The following is an 8,911-nucleotide window of genomic DNA, read 5'->3' on the forward strand; positions in this document are numbered from 1 at the left end:
GCCGCTGAGCTACAGGCCCCGAGCCAACAATTAGCTAGCATTTTTAAGATTATGATGTCCTAAGCTTTGATAAATAGCTGCAATTGTACCTCAGCTTCAGGCTTTTAAAATATTTTACATTGTACTGTGTTAAACAAGAAAACTGCGCCAAGCAAAACATCTTTTTTTTTTTCTGAGAAAACTCTTGGAAAAAAAATCTATGAAAGTTGAACACAGCATACTTATTGGAAATTGCTATTGATTTTAGGATATACAGTGTCTATCATTTATAAAAAAATATGACCTTGTGATCATGTTTCTAATATGATAACAAATACAAGGCAAAGATTTCTATGCATAAGAGCACCTTCATAATCACATCGATTCAGTTTATAAAACTTCTCTTCACCAAGATGATTTAATAAGCTATATAATCATAATCTAATTTTGTCGAAATGCAAGACAGTATTCTTTTTTGGTGTTGTTGTTATTGTTGTTACAGTTTGGCTGGGGCTGGGTTCGAACCCGACACCCTTGGTATATGAGGCTGGCACCCTACTCACTGAACCACAGGGGCCGCCCAAGACAGTATTCTAAAAGAACAGGAATTGCAAGACACGGAAACACGTCCAAGTTTGGCAATATTCACATAACTTTCAACTAACCAAAATTTGGTGTTTTAGGTCTTTGACTTATACGAGTGATTCTTAACCTTAAAAATGGAGACTGTGGTTCTTTCTTGAAAACAAAAGTGTAATAGAATTTTTAAAAAATGTTAGCTAGAACTTTCCAAAGATTATGGCTCTACCTTAGGTATCTCTCAATAGAGATCTCTATGGAATGTGTTTTAGAACAAGAGGCTTGTTGAGACCAGTGGGGGCTGCACTCCCTCCAGATTATCTTCCTTGTGTTTTCCTGGCATTCCTTGAGTTTCTGGGCTTGTGGCCACAGTCCTCCAATCTCTGCCTCCATCTTTACATTGTCTTCTGCTCTGTGTGTGTCCTATGTGTGTTTCTTATAAAGACAGTTGTCATTAAATTTGGAGCCCACCTAAGTAATCTAAGACGATCTCATCTCAAAATCCTAATTGAATTGTATCTGCAAACTCCTTTTTCCAAATAAGGTGACATTCTGAGGGACTTGGTGAATGTCCAGAAAAATTGTACGGCCTGGCTTTTGCCCACAAGCCAGAGTGTACAGGTTCCTGATGGCAGTATAGCATAAGAACTGGAAGACACCAGATGAAAGCATCTAAACGAGTTAGGAGGGAATCATAATGCTAGCCATTAAGGATGAAAAAATACGAATAAGACAATGGCAACAGGGTGGAGGGGAGGAATTGAGAGCTAGGAGATTACAGGACTGGGTGATAGATTGCAGAGGAGGGACAATTCATGTTCATTAGAGTGGTGGAAATGACGATGTCATGTAGTGGGTCAATCCTTTTGGTTTTTCAAAAGAACAGCTTAATGCTTTTCTATTTTCATTAGTTGAAAAATATTACTTTTAACAAGATAAGTTTGCGTAACCCACACAAATGAGTAGTAAGAAAGGCTCAAAAAGTGTTAAGATATTTACTGTGCAGACATTATGTTTTGAAGTCAGAGAAGGCAATAATTAATTAGCCAGTTAGTTTATTTCTTAAAAAGAATAAGATAGTGCTGGGAAGGATGTCCTTTCTCATTAAAAATCACAGTGTGAAAAGAATCCCTCCCATCATGCAAAGAGTTGGATGGTTGAGGTGATTAATTATATATCCACTTATAGTTTACAAATTTCTAGCATGATTTATCATGCCACTGGATTCCTACAGTATCTCTGAGGTGGGGGAGGCCGACATTATTACTATACCTAAGGTGAAGAGAGGTTAAGGGACATTTTCAAGGTCAGACCAAGAGCAAACAACTGTGTTATAAAAGCACAATCTGGTTTCCTGATTTTCTAAATCTTGGGCTATTTCCTTTGCACTGTCTCTGTAGTTGGATCAGAGAGCAGTGACAATGTGTGGGCCCTGTAGCTGGGGTGGTCAGCATGACCAGAAAGATAAAGATGAGATATTAATGAGGTCTTTAACCAGGCAGCAAGGGTGGCCTTCCAGCTATCCTTAGAGGGCGAAAGATAAACTGCAGCCTTGAGAGCAAAGACAGAACATGGGCAGGGATGATGAGAGAAATGGGACCGAGAGCAGTGTTACAAAAATTATGGAGTGCTGAGATAAAGCAGCAGTGCCGTGAACTTGATCCAGACTGTGGGTGCCAAACTTGCCAGCGCAACAGTTACTTGCAGGGTGTGTTAGTGATGTAGCTTCTCCAGTTCCAATTTAGAAACTTGGACTTAGAACGGAGTCCTCTGATTCAACCAATTTAGGGTGGGGGAAGGGTCATAAATAAACCCCCTCCCCACAAGAAAATCTGGTAGAAAATGTCCATCAAAGAATCCAGAGGATAAAAGCAGCAAAAAATATCTGGAGAGATTTTGATGTTAGTGTAGCAAACTGTTAGCAATATTATAACTTTCATTTTTAAGAAATAGCAGACAGTGGGCAGCAACTGTGGCTCAAAGGAGTAGGGCGCTGGCCCCATTTACCGGAGGTGGTGGGTTCAAACCCAGCCCTGGACGAAAACTGCAAAAAAAAAAAAAGAAAGAAAAAGAAAAAAAAAAAAGAAATAGGAGAGGGAATCTCGGCCTCTTTTAGGAAATAATTTAGTAATATTTTTTGACGTTTACCTTGTACATAGTACTAGGCCAGGGACTGGGGTTGTAGGAGTAAGAAATTAAGAAAAATCTGGTCCTTGTGCCTTATAGAGCTTGCATTCTAGATAGAAGACTGATATTAAATAATTTTGTAGTTATTGTGTAATACCTATTATCATCATATAACAGTATGAGCGTTAAGTGTTGAAAAAGAGAAATATAGGTCATTTCTCTCATGCTGTTTTCACAACTTTTTGAATTCATGTTTAGTTTTTCAGAAGTTTCACTATGATGTATCTTGGCATGAATTTCTTCTTGGGATTTATCCTGTCTGAGATTTGCTCAGCTGCTTGAATATATAGGTTTATGTCCTTTGCTAAATTTGAGAATTTTTCAGCCATTATTTTTGCAATTACTTTTTTAGCTCTGTATTCTTTCATTTCTCTTCCTGAAACTCTGATTACCCAAATGCTGGAACTTTTTTGGGTAAGTCCTTGCTTAATGTTGTCATGATAGGTATTTGGAAACTGCCAATTTAAGTGAAAGGACCAGCAGGACAGCAGGTCCTCCAATAACACCATCTCATTCAATGACATGCCTTTGTAACAGTGATAAGACTAAAAATTGGTTTCATTATGCATCATTTCACTTAAAGTCACAGTTTCCAAGAGCCTATCAATGATGTTAAATGAGGACTTAATGTAGTTCCCGGGGTCCCTTGGGTTCTATTCATTTTTTTTTTCCCAATATACTTTCTGTCTTTTGTTCAGAATGGGTATTTTCTATTGTTCTATCTTCCAGTTCACTAATTCTTTCTTCTGTTCCCTCAATTCTGCTATTAAGCCCAGTCATGGAGTGTCTTAGTTCAGTTATTGCTTTTTCAGTTCTGAAATTTCCACTTGTATCTTCTTTTTGCTGAGACTTTTTATTTTCCATTTGTTTCAAGCATGACTGAAAGTCTTGCTAAAGCATTTTTCCTATAGCTTCTTTAAAATCTTTGTCTGATATAACTCCATTATCTCAGTATTGATATCTATTGGTCATTTTTTCATTTAGTTTGAGACCTTTCTAGTTCTTGATACGAACCGATTTTTTAATGTAAACCTGAACATTTTGGGTACTCAGTTATGGGATTCTGAATCTCATTTTAATCTATTTATCTATTTTATCTGGCTTCTTCTGACACTGTTCTGGTGGGGTAAGAGGGTTGCTGCCTCATTTCTGGGATGGAAGTCTAGGTTTCCCACTCAGACTCAGCTGACACCTGAAGAGAAGAGTACCTTGTTAATTCTGGGCAAGGCTGGGAGTTCCAGATCCCAACTTGGTCTCCACTAATACTTGTCTTGCTGTGAGGTCTAAAGGTGCTTTTTTTTTTTGCGACCGAGCCTCAAGCTATCCCCCTGGGTAGAGTGCCATGGCATCATGCTCACAGCAACCTCCAACTCCTGGGCTCAAGCGAGTCTCCTGCCTCAGCCTCCCAAGTAGCTGGGACTACAGACGCCCGCCACAACGCCTGGCCATTTTTGGGTTGCAGCCATCATTGTTGTTTGGCGGCGGGCCCGGGCTGGGGATTTGAACCCACCACCTTAGGTGTATGTGGCTGGCACCTTAGCCGCTTGAGCCACAGGCGCCGAGCCATAAAGGTGCTTTGTTAATACTCCCCATGTGGTTTCCGCTGACAGCATGAGGGGCCTTCATGAGGATTAGATGGTGGTAAAAACCCTGACTTTCCATAGGTGTCTTCTGACACTATTACATGGGGAGGAGGCTGGATACCTCTTTACTACTATTTAAAGATGTAAATCCAAGAGCCAAATTTGGTCTTCATTGACCCTGGAAAGTAGGATGGAGTCACAGGGCCAATTACCAGCTGGATTATATGAAAGTCCTAACTGCTTACTCAAAATTCTCTAATACTACCATGGCTGGGGTTGGGGGGACCTGGTTATAACTTGGCAAAGATGAACATTTAGGTTCTATGGCCAAATTTTTTCTGTAGTATTTGTCTGGGGGTGTGTGGTTATTGCCTAAAAGTTTCCTGTCTTACTAACCTGACTCTTTCGAGGTGATTTGGCTGGACAATGTAGACTTTTGTTGAAGCTGTTTTTTGCTAGATGTCTGTTGGAGTTTCTGGTTTCCTGGCTTCTTCAGCTCCAGGTCTGGGGTATATAGTAGATAAGGCAAAAAGAAAACCCAGGAATTCACCCCTATGTTGTTCCTTGGGTCCTGAGGAACCTGAGGTCCCTAGCTTGTCTGCTGCCTTCTTAGCTTCTAATGATAAGATTCAAAAATCTTCTTATGTTTACTTTGAAAAATGTTAATGGACATGTAATTATTGTACATGTTTATGGCGTATAATGTGATGTTTTGATACATGTATACTTTATATAATAATCAAATCAGGGAAATTAGCATATCCATCACCTCAAATATTTGTCATTTCTCTGTTGCCAGAACATTCAAAGATTTTCTAGCTATTTTGAAATATATGATACGTTATTAACTACAGTTGCCCAGCTGTGCAATAAATAGGACATCAAAACTTACTGCTCTTATCTAATCGTACCTAATAACTTTGTACCCAATGACCAATTTCTCCCCATTCCCCACTGGTAACTACTGTTTTAGTCTATACTTCTTCTTCTTCTTCTTCTTCTTTTTTTTTAATAGAGACAGAGTTTCTCTTTATCACTCTCAGTATGGCATCACAGCTCACAGTAACCTCCAACTCCTGGGCTTAGGCAATTCTCTTGCCTCAGCCTCCCGAGTAGCTGGGACTATAGGGGCCCACCACAATGCTCAGTTATTTTTTTGTTGCAGTTTAGCCAGGGCTGGGTTTGAACCCACCACCCTCGGTATATGGGGCTGGGCCCTACCCACTGATCCACAGGTAGTGCCCTTTAGTCTATACTTCTATGAGATCAACTTTTTAGATTCCACATGTGAATGAGATTATGTGGTATTTGTCTTTCTATGCCTGGTTTATTGCACTTAACATAATGTCTTCCAGGTTCATCCATGTTGTTACAAATAACAGGATTTTATTCTATGACTTAATAATATTCCGTATACATACACATATATGTATATACATATAATGTATATACATTGTCCATTCATCCATTAGAAGGGGTAAATTGAAAAAAGTGACAGTAACAAATGTTGGCAAGGGAGAAGATCAACTGAAATTCATACACAGATGCTGGGAATATAAAATGGTACAACCAATTTGGAAAACAATATGGACCTTTTTAAAAAAGGTAAGCACTCACCTGTCATACAATCTATTCATCGTATTTCTAGGTATATAGCCTAAAGAAATGAAAATGTATGACCACATAAAAAGTTCTACATAAATATTTATAGTTGCTTTGTTCACTATGACTCTGAATTGGCAATAACTCAATTCCTATTAAACAGCGAATGGATAAACAAAGTGTAGTATATTCATACGTGGAATACTATTCCCCAAATAGTACTAAACTATATTGAACAACAGTTAGCAAAAGGAATGAACTATTGATATACAGAACAATAGTGATAAATACGAACATCATTAGGCTGAATGAAAGAAACCAGACACAAAAGGGTATATGATGTATGATTCTGTTTCTATAAAATGCAAACTACTTTATAGTGATAAAAACAGCTCAGTGGTTGCCTGGGGCCAAAGGCAGATGGAACAATTGACTATAAAGGAAATGAAGAATTTCAGGGGTCCTGGAAATGTTCTATATTTTTTATTAAAGTAGAAGGTGGTGATTTCACAACTGTTATAAGTCACTGAATTGTATCTTTTAAATAGATGCAGTTTATTGTTCACATATTATTTATCAATAAATTTTATAAGAAAAATAGTGAGGCCTTTTTCATATTATTCTTCATAGCTGAAATCTATTTCTCATTCAGTTACAATTTTAATTCAGTGGTCCTGGTTGTGCCTTGTGAAATCAGGCCTATAAAAGCACAAAGGATATTTATTCCACGACAAGACTCCCTCATATATTTGAAAAGAGCCAGTTATTTCCTTTTAGTCTTTTCATCTCCATATTATGTAATATCACTCCCTAATCCTCCAGCCTATTTTTATAGATATTCTTTTAAATCCTATACTCTTTAACCTTTCTTTTTTCCTACCTTTGAATCCTTTAGTTTACCAATATTCCTTATAAAATGAATCATCCAAAACTGAATGTAATATTTCAGGTATTATCCATTAAATATTATTTAAGGGAGATAATATGGTTTTTAGAAAGAGCAGGGGCCAGGCATAGGGAAATATGAGTTCTCTGGCTCTGCTGTTTTTTGATCTTAAGGAAATCAATCACTATAGGTTTCTCAGTATAATGAGGGAATTGGTATTATTTATTTGGCCTAAGAGTTTATTCATTTTTAGCATCCAGAAATGAAAGTATAAAGAAAGTATAAGAAATTTGTGAGAAATTTTCTCAATTAGGAAATATAAATCAACTGAGACATTCTGTTTACAAGTGACTAAGACTTAAAAATTTTTGGCGTGACTTGAGAAGAATTGTTTAGCTTTGTATCAGATTTGTATTTGGAGGAGTGTACATTTTTTTATTTGCATATGTATCAATAATCCTTGCCTTCTGAAGTTAGAGATATTCTAGTCTTGCTTTAAACTGATAAGAACAGACACTACACTTTGATCTTAGCCAAAAAGCCGAGAAGCAATCCAATTGTGTGCTTTAGGCCATGAAGGTTTGTGATGTGCCATGCAATCTCCAATGAGTTGGAAAAATTCGGAACATATGGCAGTTCAGATGTTAGGTTAGGAGAAATAAAATGTTAAAAAATTCAGAGCTGTTTAGAGCATGCTTTGCTATACGTGTTTTTATGTGTGATTTGTGTATTTGAATATGCTGAGAAAGATGTCACTTTGAATGAAACTGAAAGAAAAGAAAATCTTTATTCTACTTTAAGTCCACCCCAGAAAATAGTAGGTGTTACAAATAAAATGGAATTTATTAAAAGCCAGAGATTTTTTTTTTTTTTTGAGACAGAGTCTCACTTCTGCTGCTCTAGGCTGAGTGCCATGGCCTTGACCTAGCTCACAGCAACCTCTAATTCCTAGTTTCAAGCAATCCTCCTGCCTCAGCCTCCTTAGTAGGTAGGACTCCAGGCACCTGCCACCATGCCCAGCTAATTCTTTCTATTTTTAGTAGAGATGGGCTCTTGGTCTTGCTCAGGCTAATCTCTATCTCCTGAGCTGAAGCAGTTCCCCCTCCCCAGCCTCCCAGAGTCTAGGATTACAGGCATGAGCCACCTGGCTCCCCACCCCCACCCCCGCCCAAATTCAGAGATTGTTAAAATACACATTTTCTAATTTTAACATTTAAACAGCAACAACAAAGCTTAGTATCAACTGCTATTTTAAGGTAATAGTATAGTTTGTAGAAAAAGCTAGGGACCAGATAAAAGGAAGCTGGGGAAAAATTACTTTATTAGATGTCAAATATTCATGTCTAAGATATTTCCTGATTTAGGGGAAAATTTCAGGTAAGTGAGGGGAATGATACTTTTATCCAGGAAAAAAAAATGTTTAAACTTTCCAGTATTACAGCTTATAGCCTACAAAGTAACTTATTTAGTCAAAACTTCCCCAAATGACTTGGGGTATAAAACATCTTGCTGGAAAAGTTTCCTAGTGGCTCCTTGTTTAGTCCTACATCTATGGATGGAATAGACAGCGTGAAGACAAGTTATAGTGTTTGGCTAGATTTCTTAGAGTTAACATTGTAATTTTTTTTTCTAGGAAAGCAAATTTTAAGTGTACTGTTAATTAAGAAACACGCAGGATATTTGAATAAAGTTCCAAATGTTCAATGACACCTTAAAATGTAATAGCTCTTTTATTCTACAACTATCTGAAACGTTTCTAGCAATACACATTAACTCATTAAGCTTTCGTATCAATCACTCTCTTACTTGGTTTCTGGACTTACAGGGTTTTTATTTCCTTCTCAATCTCCATGTCTTTTCTTAAATCTTCGGCCTTCACCTTTGAAGGTGTTTTTGTTTCCAGATACTTTCTTTCACTTGGACTTACTTTAATCCACATTTTATTTACTAGTGGAAGGACAGTGTTCCTTCTGCTTAAATATGTACTCTACCCTCCATCTGCTTGGTTCCACTCCTTTCTCTTCTCCTCCCCCCAACACACCCTTACTACGGATCTACCCTCTCTCCCACTCACTCAGACATGCCCACACACGAT

General features: G+C 37.7%; 1 pseudogene; it reads right to left on the reverse strand.

Moving 5' to 3' along the window:
• Positions 1-7,234: 7,234 nt before the first annotated feature.
• On the reverse strand, positions 7,235-7,369 carry LOC111723334 (annotated as a pseudogene).
• Positions 7,370-8,911: the final 1,542 nt, after the last annotated feature.

Source organism: Otolemur garnettii, unplaced genomic scaffold (genome assembly GCF_000181295.1).
Source record: "Otolemur garnettii isolate 467f Iridium unplaced genomic scaffold, OtoGar3 scaffold00010, whole genome shotgun sequence".
Taxonomy (NCBI): domain Eukaryota; kingdom Metazoa; phylum Chordata; class Mammalia; order Primates; family Galagidae; genus Otolemur; species Otolemur garnettii.